Genomic DNA, 14,763 nt, shown 5'->3' with positions numbered 1-14,763 from the left:
TCACTGTTTCTTTGCTCAGCCATCAGTTGACGGGCATTTAGACTGAGGTCAGATTTGGGCGCTTGTGGTATTTTGCAGTCAGGAGTCAGGGGTGTGGATGCCCTCCCCAGGTAGTCTTGTCTTAGGGATGACCTTCTGATTCTCCCTTGTTATTTTTCTGTACTTGCATTTGGAAATGCGGTAGAAGGTTGTGTTTTTATTTTGTAACTGGCTCCTTTGTAGCACTCATTGACTTTAACAGCTTTTTAATGAAGTCTTTAGGTTTTTTTTTCCTTCTCGATCTTTCTCTCTTTGTATTACTGTATCTTCTGCAAATAATGATACTTCCAGCCAGTTTTCTCACCAGACACTTGTTATATAATTGCTCTGGCTAAGACTTCTGCTACTAAATGGAATCAAATGTGCAGGATAAGCAACCTTGTCCTCTTCCGGCTTTGAAAGAAAAGGCTTTAGGCTTTCAGCATCAGAACATTCTCTGCGAGGTTGTGTGAAGGCCTCTCTGATGCTGAGTCATGACCCTACTCTGGCTCCATTTACAGAGTTTTGAATCACAAGCGAGGGCTGCTGTCCTGTTCAATTTCCTCGTGTTGACAGTATGATGTTTTATTTCCCTGACTGATTCCTCGTTCAGGTGACTGAACTTTGCTGCCTCTCTTCACGAGGGTTTCAGTCTAGTCTTTGGCTATTTGTTTTTTGGTTTTTTTTTAAGTTTTTATTTATAAAATGGGAACACCAACATGGCCATAAGATGAGAGGGGTATAACTCCACACAATTCCCACCACTAGAACTCCATATCCCATCCCCTCCCCTGATAGCTTTCTTATTCCTTATCCCTCTGGGAGCATGGACCCAGGGTCATTGTGGGATGCAGAAGGTGGAAGGTCTGGCTTCTGTCATTGCTTCCCCACTGAACATGGGCGTTGACAGGTCGATCCATACTCCCAGCCTGTCTCTCTCTTTCCCTAGTGGGGCAGGGCTCCAGGACACATTGGTGGGGTTGTCTGCCCTGGGAAGTCTGGTCGGTATCATCGTAGCAGCATCTGGAAGCTGGTGGCAGAATAATGAAGCTGGTAGGTTGACATTCCATGCCTGACATCTGTGGATGCAGTCCAAAGTGAAACATGCCGAGGTGGTATTGGTTGCTTTGATTAGCTGGGGGTCAGCAGCTGCAGTATCAGATGATATGAACTGGGAGAAGCCTGCGGGAAAGTGAGCCCCAGCCTAGAGGTTTCCGGACTGGGAGAAATATGGGCTTCGCAGAGAAAGAGAAAGGTTCCTGCTGTCTTAGGGTTTACTGATCTATTGGTAGTTACTGCTATAACCAAACCCCACTGTTAGGATTTGCTGTAGCATACAAGACCTCGCCATAATTTATGTCCTTTATGCTATTTACTTATAGCTGCATCTTATAAAGGAGTGCCACCAGTTGCTCTGGTTTTATTTTCTTGACATCTTTGTTTCGTTTAAGTACCCAAGTAACACTGGCCTCTGAATATGCTGGAAAGTGGAAGAGTGGGAGCCAGGTGGTGGTGCACCTGGTTGAGTGCACACGTCACAGTGTGCAAGGCCTCAGGTTCGAGCCCCCAGTCCCCACCTGCAGGGGGGAAGCTTTGCGAGTGGTGAAGCAGGGCTTACAGGTGTCTCTCTGTCTCTGTCTCCCTCCCTCTCACCCCCCTCCTCTCTCGATTTCTGGCTGTCTCTATCCAATAAATATAGTACTAAAAATAAAAATAAAGGAAAAAAGAAGAAAGGAAGGAAGAAGAAGTGGCAGTACAGGCCACTCAGTGAGCTAGTTTCCAGCCCAGTCGCCACTGTCCTGAAGGAAACTTAGGTGCTCTGGCCACCCCCCAACACCCCCCACAACTTCTGTCTGAAAAAAAAAAAAAAGAAATAAAACAGAGCATTGAAGCCCCAGAGAAGACCCCAAAAAAGAGAAGATAAATTTAAAAAGTCATTTCTTTCCATACTTTCTAGAAAAGCTATAGAAATATTCATTGCTGTTGTTTCGTCCTTAAATCTTTAGTAGACTTAAGTGATGTTATCTAGACCTGAATTTTCCTCGTTGGAAAATTTCATCAGTTATTTTCAAATCTTTTCAAGGTATTTAGACCACGCTCTTTCCAGAGTGAGTTTCAGTGATTCGGGTTTTTATAGAGAGATCCCCCCCCCAGCCGGTCATCTTTTTCACCAGGTTCCCTAAGAGTCTCTTTCATCTCCGAGGGCTGGGGAAGTTGATTCATCTTCTATTAATGATTCGGGTTATCTGTGTACTCTGTCGTGGTTTTCCCTGTTCAAGTGCCTAAGGTCTCGTCCGTTTTGACGATCATTTTCAAAGGACTCAACTTTTGTTCTCATTGATTTTTTTTTTTTTTTTGGGTCTCATTGCCGTCTTTTCAGCAGCTATCACTTCCACGACTTTCTTCAGTCTGCCCAGCATTTTTCTGCTGGCTCTGGGTCTGCTTGGCTGTTTTTGTCTAGATTTTTAAAGTGAGAACTCAGATTCCTGATTGCAGATTTTCTTTTCCCTTCTAACCTAGACATTGAGATCTGGGCATATACCTCTGGATGCTTCTAGCAGTGTGATTGGGTGTTTGTTTGTTTCTTTCCTTCTTTCTTTTGGTTTCCAAATAATTTGAATTTCCTTCTCTGGTTACTGGTTTGCTATGTGGTCACAGGTGGAGAACTCCATTTGTAAGGTTTCTGATTGCAGAAACCTTGAGGAGGCCTGTTATTTGGGTGAGGTTTTTAGAGAGCGTGTGTCCACTGTGTTGGGTACAGGGAGGTGAGGTCCCAGAGAGTTGGGGGGGGGGTCAGGGTGCGGTGTCTTTGCTGGCTTGTGTCCACATGTCCAAAGTAGTCACTGCTGAGTTGTTATAATTTTTAATACCATTTTATTGGGGTGGGTGATGGTTTACGAGACAGTTGTCTCATCTCCCCATGAGAGGTGTCTACAAGACCCTCTCAACTAAGGTCCATGATGCTGGAAGTCTGTGTCAGACAATCTCATCAACATTTGTCTCATAGATTTTAAGATTTTATTTATTTATTAATGAGAAAGATAGGAGGAGAGAGAGAAAGAACCAGACATCACTCTGGTACATGTGCTGCGGGAGTTTGAACTCAGGACTTCACACTTGAGAGTCTGATGCTTTATCCACTGCGCCACCTCCTGGACCATGAAGGTCTAGAATTGTATCCTCTGAGGAATTTATTCAATTTATTTATTTTATTTTTTCCCCTGGGGCTCAGTGCCTGCACTATGGTCCACTACTCCTGACAGCCATCTCTTTTCCCATTGTTGTTGTTATTGATGTCGTCGTTGTTGTATAGGATAGAGAGAAATGGAGAGAGGAGGGGAAGACAGAGAGGGGGAGAGAAAGACAGACACCTGCAGACCTGCTTCACCACTTGTGAAGCGACCTCCCCTGCAGGTGGGGAGCGGGGGTGGGGTAGGGGGCTCAAACCAGGATCTTTCCAAGGGTCCTTGCACTTAACACCATGTGTGCTTAACCCGATGTGCTACCGTCCAACCCCCACTGAGGAGTTTATTATGATTGAATGTCATACTGTTATAGGGAAAGGTAGAGGGGAGGCATCTTCCCTCCCCCCCACCCAATCCTAAGGGTTTGTCACGCATTTTTCTCAGCAAACAATTGAGGAGAGAACACGATTATCCAGGTAAATTAAACTTTATTGAAACTAAAACATGTAGTGGCATGAGAGAGAGAAGGAGAGAGTCTTACATTTTACTCACATGGTAGTGCCAGAGAGCCCAAGCCCCAAGGTTAAGCCTTTTTAAAGCCGAAGCCCTGCTTACACCTGAAACCACTGTTTCTGGGTGGTAGCTTCCCCTCCAACAAAACTTTTTTTTTCGTCTCCAGAAACTTTTTTTTCTTTTTTGGCGGTGGGGTGATTTCTATTTCTCTGCTAGGATTACAGCCTCTTTATCGTGTGGGTAGTTTTTCCTTGAACTAACTCCGTAATATTTTGGCTTCCACCCTCTTGAGGTCTTTGAAGCTCAGTGTGTCTATTGTAAAGAGCATACAACTGGGTCAGTCACATCCCATTCTCCCTGCTTTGCTCCGTTTATCCTACCTACATTAGAGGGTCTGACTCCTTATGTGTCTGTTGGCTGTTCTATGTCTTTCATTTTTTTTTTTTTTTGCTTCTCTATTTTTCCGCTGCTTGTTTGTCTTAAATCAACATTTCCTAATGTGTTATTACAATTACTTACGTGTCATCTAATTTGTTTTTGCTTCTCCTGAACGTGTGTTGGGTTGTTTTGTTTTTGCTTCTCCTGAACGTGTGTTGGGTCGTTGAGTAGGGAGAGGCCTTGTCCTGAGCACACAGGTGTCCTCCTCCCTTTGACTCCCAAAGCCAGAGTGTCTAGGGGCTTCCATCAGCCTCCCATCTGTGGAGCTGCTGCCTGACACCCAGTCATGCCAGGCTCTGAGGTCCCACCTCACTGTGACTCCTACTTCTATCTGAGACAGATGCCAAAGACATATTTTTCTTACATTATTGTAATTTTTTTTCTTTTAGCATACTCACAGCCGACTCCCTCCTCCCCAGGAAACCTTAGTCTGTTGTGCATGTCCACTGTTTTTTTTTTTCCTTATTTCATTTTGTCTGTCCATCCATTGTGTATACCCTTTAGATTTCACACCTGGGTGAAATCAACTAGTGCTTGTCTTCGTCCCTCTGATTTATTTTATTTGCATAATCCCCTTGAGGGCTTTTGTTTTGCTGCCAATGCCTCCGTTTCATCCCTTGTTAGAGCTGAATAGCACCCATTGTATTAGGTGCCCTACCTCCTTCCCCCAGTCACCCAGTAGTCTCTCTCTATTGCCTCAATGATGCAGCTATTGTAAATCATCCTGGAAAAAGAGAGAGAGAGAGAGAGAGAGGGAGAGAGGGAGAGGGAGAGAGAGAGAGAGAGAGAGAGAGAGAGAGAGAGAGAGAGAGAGATTGGTTGAGTAGGACCTCTTGTGTTAATATTTGTATTCTGCAGAGTAAAGCCCAGAAATGGGATTGCTGGGTCAGTTGGTAACAACATTTGCTTCTTCGCCGGCTTGAGGAAACTGTACTATTTTCCAAACTAGCTGCACCAGTTCACACTCACACATCGGGCCCCAAGCCTGCCTTTCCCTTCACCTGACAGTGAGCTGGGCTGAGCATTGTTCATACACTTGTGGAACTTCTTTCTGTCTTCTCTGGAGAAGCATTTATACAAATCTGCCCAATTTTTAAATGGGTCCTTTTATTTGATTATTATTATTAGCTGCTAGGTTGCATGAGTTCTTTAGGTCTCATATTAACCTTGTATCTGATGAAGGAGGTGGAGACACTTAGGTTATCTTTCTGTATAGATTTCCTGGGTTCACAAAAGATTTTCCTTTTTTTTTTTTTTTTTTTTTGGTTTCCCTGGATGTTGGCTTGGACTCCCCAAATATCTCAGACTCTTTTGTCCTGAGATGCTTCACTTGTGACCTTCCATGAAATTTTATGGAACCTCTCATTAGTCCATTTTGGAATTCTTCTTGTACACGGCGTTAGGGGGTATTATTATCTTTTTGTAATGTGGACACTGGGCTACAAATTCTCCCCCATTAATGAATGTCTAGCAGCTTCTTATGTCATGATGTTATGTTTTTCAAAGGTCAAGCCACAGTCCATGAACACGTACCCCTACCTTCTCTTTAAAAAAATATTTCATTTATTTTAATGAGAGAGGGAGAGAGAGAGAGAGAGAGAGACTAACACACTGCTCAGGTTTGGCTTGTGGTGGTGCTGGGTATTGAAGCTGGGACCTCAGAGCCTCAGGCATGACAGTCTTTTGTATAATCATTATGCTGTCTCCCAGTCCCCTAGCCCATAACTTCTTTTTTAATTTCTTATCCTATTTATGTATTTATTGACTAGAGACAATCAGAAATTGAGAGGATAGGGGAGACAGAGAGTTAGACACTTGCAACGTCGCTTCACCACTCACAGAGTTTTTCCCCTGCAGGTGGGGACCAGGGGTTCGAACCTGGGTCCTTGTGCACTTCAACATGTGCGCTCAAACCGGGGCGCCACCGCACCAGCCCCTAGCCCGTAGCTTCTTTATCTAGTCATCTGCGGGCGGCACTTAGGTTGACGATCTGTCTGGGCTGGTGCTGTTATAACCGTGGACTACAGGTGTCCTTCTTGTTGTGGTTCTCATGGGAATTGTATCCTAAATGTCTCCTCATTTGTTATCTGCATACAGAAAAGCAACCGCTTTTTGTCCATTGATTTTATCACCAGTCACTTTGCTGAACTTAGGAATTCCGGCTGCGCTCCTAGCTTCTAATGGAGTCTTTAAGGCTTTCTGTAGATATGTTCCCATATCATCTGAAAATAATGTTAATTTTGTGTCTTCATTTCCAGTCCGGATCCCTTGGATTTCTTGTTGCTGTACAATTAATGGTTCTAGCTCCCACCTCGGATACTGAATTAAATGCAGGTGACGACAGTGGACACCCTCGTGTGCCTGTGGCCGAGCTTAAAGCAAAAGCTTTCAGTGTGACACCATTGAGTTTTATATTGGATATGGGTCATAGCAGGCTACCTTTCCTATTTGGACAGCTGTTCCTTCTGTCCTCTTTCCTACTTTCTTCCTTTCCTTTCTTTCTTTTGTCTCCAGGGTTGTCACTGGGGCTCGGTGCCGGCACTGCCAATCCACTGCTCCTGACGAACATTTTTTTCTTGTCAGTTCCTGCCTCAGCATCTATTGATATTACTGCATGGATCTTGTCCTTTCTAACCGTTAGCATATTATCTCAAGTTGCTCATGTTTTGTCCAGAGGTTTGTTTGTTTGCGCCTCTGTTTTTGCACTCATTCATGAGAGATATTTGCCTAAGACTTTCTTTTCTTATTCTGTCTTTGGCCTAGGAACCAGGGTAGCACTGGCCTCAGAATGGGGTGGGGAGTAGAAATGTTTCTTCCTGCCCCGTTTTCTGGATGAACTCATGGAATATTCATGCTTTCGGCTCTTAAATACTTGGTAGAACTTACCATCCAGGATATCTAGGCCTGGAATTTTCTTTATGACATACTATTAATTACCAACTTGTTTTTTTTTTTTTTGCATGGTAAAATTGTACTTGAATTTTTTTTTTTTGGTCTGTTCCTGAGTGAATTTAGGTGATTAATGTCTTTATAGGAATTTGTCCACTTCCTCTGCTGCCTGGCTTTATTTGCTCTGAGCAGTTCCGAGCATTCCTTCATAATCCTTGGCTCTATAGAATCAGATGACCTCCCTTTGTCATTAATGATTTGCTTCATTCTTTACAAAGGAGACACTTTCTTTCATTTCTGTTCCCACTATTTCCAATCAGTCTGTAAGGAGGCACATAAAAGTGTAGAATTGTTCCATCCCCCCGGACCATTGATCTCCTCCCATGGCTGCAAGTCCCTTCTTTGTCCCCAAGGGCATGTGTTTTTGTCTTGAGGTCTAGTCGTCATTAGGACTATAGTGTCTCTAATTGTCGTACCATTACTATTTCTGTGGTATTCTTTAGACTACGTCTTTCTTTCTTCTTCTTCTTTTTTTTCCTTCATACAACTTGTGTCTTTGAATCTGAAGTGTTTCTGTTTAGAGAGCAGAACACTGGGTCTTAGCTGGATACAGCCCGGCAGTCTCTCTCTCCATTTGAGTGTTTGCTCCTTTTTCTTTATTATGAAATTTTCAGTTTGTTTTAATATGTGCCTGTAATTCTGCTACTTGCTTTCTATATGCCGTGTGGATTTCTTGTTTCTCTGTGCCTGTTGCCTCCTTTATGTAAATAGACATTTCCTTTCTTTTACTTTTATTCCACCCATACGAGCTGATTGAGTCCTCTGAGGAGGGGAGGCTGGGAACACACAGCATAGTGGTTCTGCAAAAGACTTTCATGTCTGAGGCTCTGGCATCCTGGGTTCAATCCTCAGCACCACTATAAACCAGAGCTGAGCAGGGCTCTGGTCACTGTGTATCTCTTTATTTCTGTATCTCTCTCTATTAAATAAATAATTTTAAATAATTTTTTGATATTTATTTATTCCCTTTTGTTGCCCTTATTATATTATTGTTGTAGTTATTATTGTTGTTACTGATGTTGTTGTTGTTGGATAGGACAGAGAGAAATGGAGAGAGGAGGGGAAGACAGAGAGAAGGAGAGAAAGAGAGACACCTGCAGACCTGCTTCACCGCTTGTGAAGCGTCGCCCCTGTAAGTGGGGAGCCGGGATCTTTATGCGGGTCCTTGTGCTTTGGGCCACCTGCACTTAACCAGCTGTGCTACCACCCAACTCCCAGTGGCTTCCTTTTTCTTCTCATGTGATTGCTCTGGCTGAGACATTGACTACTAACTTAAATCTAAGTGTCAAGTGTGGGAAGCCTTGGCTTGTTCCTGACTTTGAAGAAATTGCTTTCAGGGCTTTTTTGTTTGTTTGTTTGTTTGTTTGTTTTAACTACTTATCTATTAGCATCGCTAAGCCTTTATTATGCTCACCTATATTCCTTCTGTCCTCATTTCATTGAGTTGTTTCTGGTTTTTTTATTCACAAGGGGTTGATGAATCTTGTGTGTTTTCTCAGCATCTTATTTCATCATCATACAATCTTGTGTTTCTTTTTATACGCTGGTTCACTGAATAGATTGAATTTGCGAGTATTTCAGAGCCAGGCAGTGGCACACACCTGCTCGAGTGTATATATCACCGTGAGCAAGGACCCAGGTTCGAGCCTCTGCTCCCCACCTGCAGGGGTGAAGCTTCACCAGCAATGAAGCAGGGCTGCAGGTATTTCTCTTTCTCTCTCCTTTTCTATCTCCTCCTCCCCTCTCAGCTTCTCTCTGTCCTGTCCAATACAATGGACAGGGAGGAACAAATGACAGCCAGGAGCAGTGAATGAATCTGTAGTGCAGGCTTCAAGCTCCAGTAATAACCCTGGAGGCAATAAAAAGAAAATAAAAATTTGCCCATAATTCTTAGAGGGTTTGTATCCACCTGAATCCAGGATATTAGTGTGTCACTGAATTGTCTTGCTGTCTTTAACTAGTTTAGGTGCCTGGATAATTCTGGCCCAAGAAAGACGCAACTCTCTGGAAGGGTTTGTGGATATTACTGTCTTGGTTCTATAATGATGTGGTTAAACTCACCAATGAAACTATCAAGGCTTGAGATTTTCTTTATAGGAAGTTGTTTTTTTTTTGGGTTTTTTTTTTGCCTCCAGGATTATCGATGGGGCTCTGTGCCTGCACCATAAATCCGCTGCTCCTGGAGGCCATTTTTTCCCCATTTTTGTTGCCCTTGTTGTTATTGTTATTGTTGCCATTGCTGTTGTTGTTGGACAGGACAGAGAGGTATGGAGAGAGGAGGGAAGACAGAGAGGAGGAGAGAAAGACAGACACCTGCAGAACTGCTTCACCACCTGTGAAGCGACTCCCCTGCAGGTGGGGAGCCGGGGCTCGAACCGCCATCCTGGCACTAGTCCTTGCGCTTCGTGCCACGTGCGCTTAACCCGCAGTGCTGTCACCCGACCCCCATAGAAAGATTATATATATATATATATATATATATATATATATTTTTTTTTTTTTTTTTTCATCTTTCTAGAGTGACTGTCAGTGGTTTATGTATCTCTTGGAATTTCTCCTTTTCCTCATTTGGCTAACTTACTGGCATAGAGTTCCTTCAGTTCAAAGGCGTGTGCTTTTTCCTTGGCCCCTTTTCCTCTTTAGGGTCAGAAGAGACGTCCCTCTATCAGTGAGACTTTTGCTGGAGTGTGTTTTCTGTTTTTCTCACCAGTAAAACGTATTCTCGCTCATGCGTGTTCACATAGTCCTGACCAAGTGAGCTAAGTGTCCGTCTGTTTGGTAAACTCCTCAGAGAACCCTGTGTGTTTTCATTGATCTTCCTCTGTCGGGAAGCTCTGCGGAGTCCTGGTCTCCATCCTAGTCCTGACCACGTCCTTCTTGTCTTGGCTGTGCTTTGCTCTTCTTGTGCTGGTGTCTGAGATGAAAGCCTAGAGCGCTGATCTTGCATCTGTCTTTTGATCTAACAGACTTGTGAGCTCTTCTGTGAACTCGCCCAGCTCCGCCAGTTGATGCCGACTTTCTGTTCGCCTTTACTTCTCTCCCTACTTTGGATTTTCTGCTTTCCTCCTGTCGATATTCCTTTAATTTTGTGATTTTTGAAAATACACTTTGGAAAAGGATGACAGAGGACCCAGTAGGGGTTGTAGTGTTACGTGGAAAACTGAGAAATGTTATGCATGTAGAAACCATTGTATTTACTGTTGAATGTAAAACATTAATTCCCCCCAATAAAGGGAAATAATAATAAAGAAAATATACTTTGTATGCTTTCAATTTGCAAAAATCTTTTTTAATTTATTAATTTATTTTTTTATTGGCTAGACACAGGGAGAAATTGAGAGGGAAGCTGGAAGATAGAGAGGGAAATATTGGTGGCACATCTGGTTGAGTGCACAGTGCACAAGGACCCAGGTTCAAGTCCCTGGTCCCTACCTGCAGAGGGAAAGCTTTGCAAGTGGTGAAGCAGGGCTGCAGGTATCTCTCTCTCTCTCTCTCTCTCTCTCTCTCTCTCTATATATATATATATATATATATATATATCCTCCACCATCTCAATTTCTGGCTATCTCTATCCAATAAATAAATAAAGATAATTTAAAAAGTTAAAAAAATAAAAGAGAGCAGGAGACAGAGAGAGACCTGCAGCTCTGCTTTATGACTCGTGAAGCTTTCTCCCTGCAGGTGGGGACTGGGGACTGGAACCTGGGTCCTTTGGCACTGTAATGTGTGCATTTAATCAGGTGAGCCACCACCCAGAACCCTAAGGATGGGGCGGGGCGTCAAGTCTGCCCTGTCCTTGCTGATTTGTGTCTGCTGCCCCCAAGGCCATGAAGTCCTCTGCTCTGTCTGTGTCAGAGTGTATGACCTGGCCAATGTGCATTTCCATCGGCCTTTTAGCTTCAGAAAGTCTGACTCTGCTAGGAAACACGTAGCAATGAAGGCTCTCACCTTACTGGGACGGCTCTGTCCCCAGCACAGTGGACATAGGTTCTTTCCAGGGCTTGGGATATAACTGTTCTGCAGTCTGGTGGATTCTGCTTTAAAAGCCTTTACATCACTTAAATTTGTTCTGATTTGGGGATAATTCCATATATGTCAGTTTATGGGATATGTTCTTGCTAATCATTTTCTTTCATCTCTCTTTGATTTTCTTTTTTTTTAAATTTATTGTGGTCAATTTGCAGTGATCACCTTTCTTTCTTCTTTTATATTTATTTATTTACTCCCTTTAGCTGCCCTTGTTGTTTTATTGCTGTAGTTATTATTGTTGTTGTTATTGATGTCATTCTTGTTGGATAGGGCAGAGAGAAATGGAGAGAGGAGGGGAAGACAGAGAGGGGGAGAGAAAGACAGACACCTGCAGACCTGCTTCACCGCCTGTGAAGTGACTCCCCTGCAGGTGGGGAGCCGGGGGCTCGAACCGGGATCTTTATGCGGATGCTTTGCGCCACCTGCGCTTAACCCACTGCGCTACTGCCGGACTCCTCTACATTTCTTTATTTGTTTGTTCATCTGAGTAGGCTGGTTCTTTGGGGGGTGGGGGGAGGTTTGTCCTAGAGGCCAACTCCCTTTCTCACTGATGATCTGAGTCCTCTGTATAGCCTCTCATTTTTAATGGTCTGCCCATTTGTGTGATTGGCTTTTGTGTTTTTTTTTTTCAAAAAACCAACTTTTTCTCCCATTGATTTCCTCTATTGTGTATCCATTTCCTACAATCATGATTTCCATCACAATCTTTCTTATACTCTTCCTTCTGCTCAGTTTAAATTTGATTTGATCTTGTTCTACTCATATTTTAAAATGAAAGCTCAGATTACTGATTTGATAACTTTTTTCCCTAACACAACATTGAAGCTGTATGTTTTTCCTTCTAAACACTGCTCTGACACTCTAAACTTTTTTTTTCAGAGCCCCACTCAACTCTGGATGATGGTAGTGAGAGGGGATTGAACCTGGGACCCCGGAGCCTTGGGCATGATGAGAGTCTTTTTGTAGAACCACTGTGCTGTCTCGCCCATTGCCTTTCAGTAGATTCCGATGCGTGCTTTGGTTTGCATTTTGCTCTAAGTAGCTGGAATCTCTAATTTCCCTCTATTGTTTTCAAATGCAATGTTGTCATGTTTGCAAAACATACATTTCGTGATTCTGTGAAAAGCTTGTTCAGACCTGCTATCAGCCCAGCACGTGGTCTCTGTAAGAGAAGACCCCCCCCCCTGCCCTGGACAGAGCGTGTGTCCACTGTGCTGGGGACAGTGAGCCAAGCTGTCACATGAGGTGTGGTCCCTGAGAGTGGGGGGGCAAGGTGGTGTGTGTCTTCTGTCCCAGCAAGCCCTGCAAAGGGCCGTGGCTTTTGTATTCCATGACCAACCTAATCTGCTTCTCGTTATCTTTTTGGAACTTGCTCTTTTATGTTTCAGCATTTTATTTATTTATTATTCTAGATAGAGACAGAGAGAAATTGAGAGGGAAGGGGGAGATAGAAAGAAGAAGAGAGGGAGTCGGGCTGTAGCGCAGCGGGTTAAGCGCAGGTGGCGCAAAGCGCAGGGACCGGCATAAGGATCCCGGTTCGAACCCCGGCTCCCCACCTGCAGGGGAGTCGCTTCACAGGCGGTGAAGCAGGTCTGCAGGCGTCTGTCTTTCTCCTCCTCTAACTGTCTTCCCCTCCTCTCTCCATTTCTCTCTGTCCTATCCAGCAACGACGACATCCATAACAACAACGATAATAACTACAACAACAATAAAAAAACAAGGGCAACAAAAAGGGAAAATAAATAAAGAAATATTAAAAAAAGAGAGAGAGAGAGACACCTGCAGCCCTGCTCCACCACTCATGAAGCTTCACCCTTGCAGACAGGAAGCAGGGGCTTGAACCTGCATCCTTGTGCACTGCACTATGTGCACTCAGCCAGGTGTGCCACCACCCTACCCTCCTCCTCACAATTTGGAAAGATGTTAGGAGGCTTTAAATTTTAGGGCTGTTGTGTCCTCTTGATCCATCTACTATCTTTCATTACCAGATGTCCCTTTGTCTCTAGTTGATTTTTTTTTTGGTCTTAAAGTTTATTTTTATACTATAACTTAATAATACTGCCACAAATGTTTGATATCTATGACCTTTTGTGTTCTTGTATCCAGAAGCAGGCTATTAAAATTATTTTGTAGCTCTGAATTTAGCTGCTTCTTTTTCTTCTGGATACGCTGCGGCTCTGGACCTGCACAACTCCACCAGTCCCGGCAGCCATTTTTTTTTTCTTTCCTTCGGATAGGGTGTGATGGGGGTGGAGGATAAACACTTGCAGTTATAGATCCCCCATCTTCCATGAAACTCCCCCCAGAAGTTGGGGGCCCAGGAGATCAAATAAACTGATCTTGTTGAGGAAGCATATACTGATTTTCAAAATAATTGGACTCATTTATTTTCCGCCAATAGCCCACAAGAATTCCTTTCCTTTCATGCCCCTCTCCAGAACTTTTTCTTGGTCTTAAAAAAAAAAGTTAGGTATTTCATGATGTCTCTCTAGGTCTTTCTACTTGCTTGCTTCAGTTATTGGCTCACTGCAGACTATTGTGCACTTTGGTTTCAGGCATATATTTTGCAATAATTTATGGACACATGTGCACATCTGCCTGGTCTCATGGGACCTGGTCTAGATCTAGGCTTGGAGACTTTGTGGAAGTGAACCACCCAAAATGGAATTAAGGAGTTCTTTGAGAAAGGAAAGATCAACAATTTGATCTACTTTATAGCTTAACTCTTTTTCAGCCACCAGGTTCCAGATGCTACCATGATGCTAGCCTGACTTTGCTGAGCAGACGACCCCACCAATGTGTCCTAGAGTCCCGCTTCCCCAGAGCCCTGCCCCATTAGGGAAAGAGAGAGACAGGCTGGGAGTATGAATCGACCTATCAACACCCATGTTCAGCGAGGAAGCAATTACAGAAGCCAGACCTTCCACCTTCTGCATCCCACAGTGACCCTGGGTCCATATTCCCAGAGGGTTAAAGAACAGGAAAGCTGTCAGGGGAGGGGATGGGATACGGAGTTCTGGTGGTGGGGATTGTGTGGAGTTGTACCCCTCTTATCCTATGGTCTTGCCAGTATCTCCATTTTGTAAATAAAAATCATAAAAAACACCTTTTAACATTTGCTTTATTTTTATGAAAGAAAAGCGAAATCAGACTACCCTTTGAGGGATCCCTAGCTGAGCCTGGATTCAAACCATGGACCTCTGCATACACTCCCCGGACTTCAGTACTGAGCAGTATTGAGGTACTGAGCTGTTGAAGGCAGCCACACCCACAGATACGAGCTGGTCATGGTTCGCATTACCGCTGTGAGTATGGTCTGTCCGTCTGTCCGTGGCTCATCTTCTTACCCTCCTGAACACGTGTTTTAAAATTCCTTCATTAATTATTTTTTTCCAGCTCTGGCTGATACTGGGGCTAGGATTGAACCTGGAACCTCAGAACCTCAGGCACGAATGTCTCTTTGCGTCACCGTGATGCTGTCTCCCCAGTCCTTAATATTGCTTATTGTTAGTGATAGTTTCTTCTTTGGAATACAGTTGCCAATGAGCTTGTGCACTGTAGCGTGTGCTCTCAACCAGGTGCGCCACCACCCGGCCCCTTCAGTGTTACTTTGTGTTTGGATTTTATCAGC

The 14,763-nt window shown here is 43.8% G+C and overlaps 1 long non-coding RNA gene across 1 annotated transcript in view; it reads left to right on the top strand.

The window, feature by feature from the left end:
* The window catches only part of LOC132535427 (uncharacterized), a 54,247-nt gene extending 40,119 nt beyond the window's left edge, over positions 1-14,128 (top strand). The window contains exon 3 of the long non-coding RNA XR_009547217.1: positions 13,867-14,128. This is a non-coding gene — a long non-coding RNA (uncharacterized LOC132535427). The remainder of the gene's footprint in view (positions 1-13,866) is intronic.
* The last annotated feature ends 635 nt before the right edge of the window (positions 14,129-14,763 follow it).

This window comes from Erinaceus europaeus, chromosome 22, assembly GCF_950295315.1.
Source record: "Erinaceus europaeus chromosome 22, mEriEur2.1, whole genome shotgun sequence".
Lineage (NCBI taxonomy): Eukaryota > Metazoa > Chordata > Mammalia > Eulipotyphla > Erinaceidae > Erinaceus > Erinaceus europaeus.
This window is presented reverse-complemented; position numbering and strand designations above follow the sequence as displayed.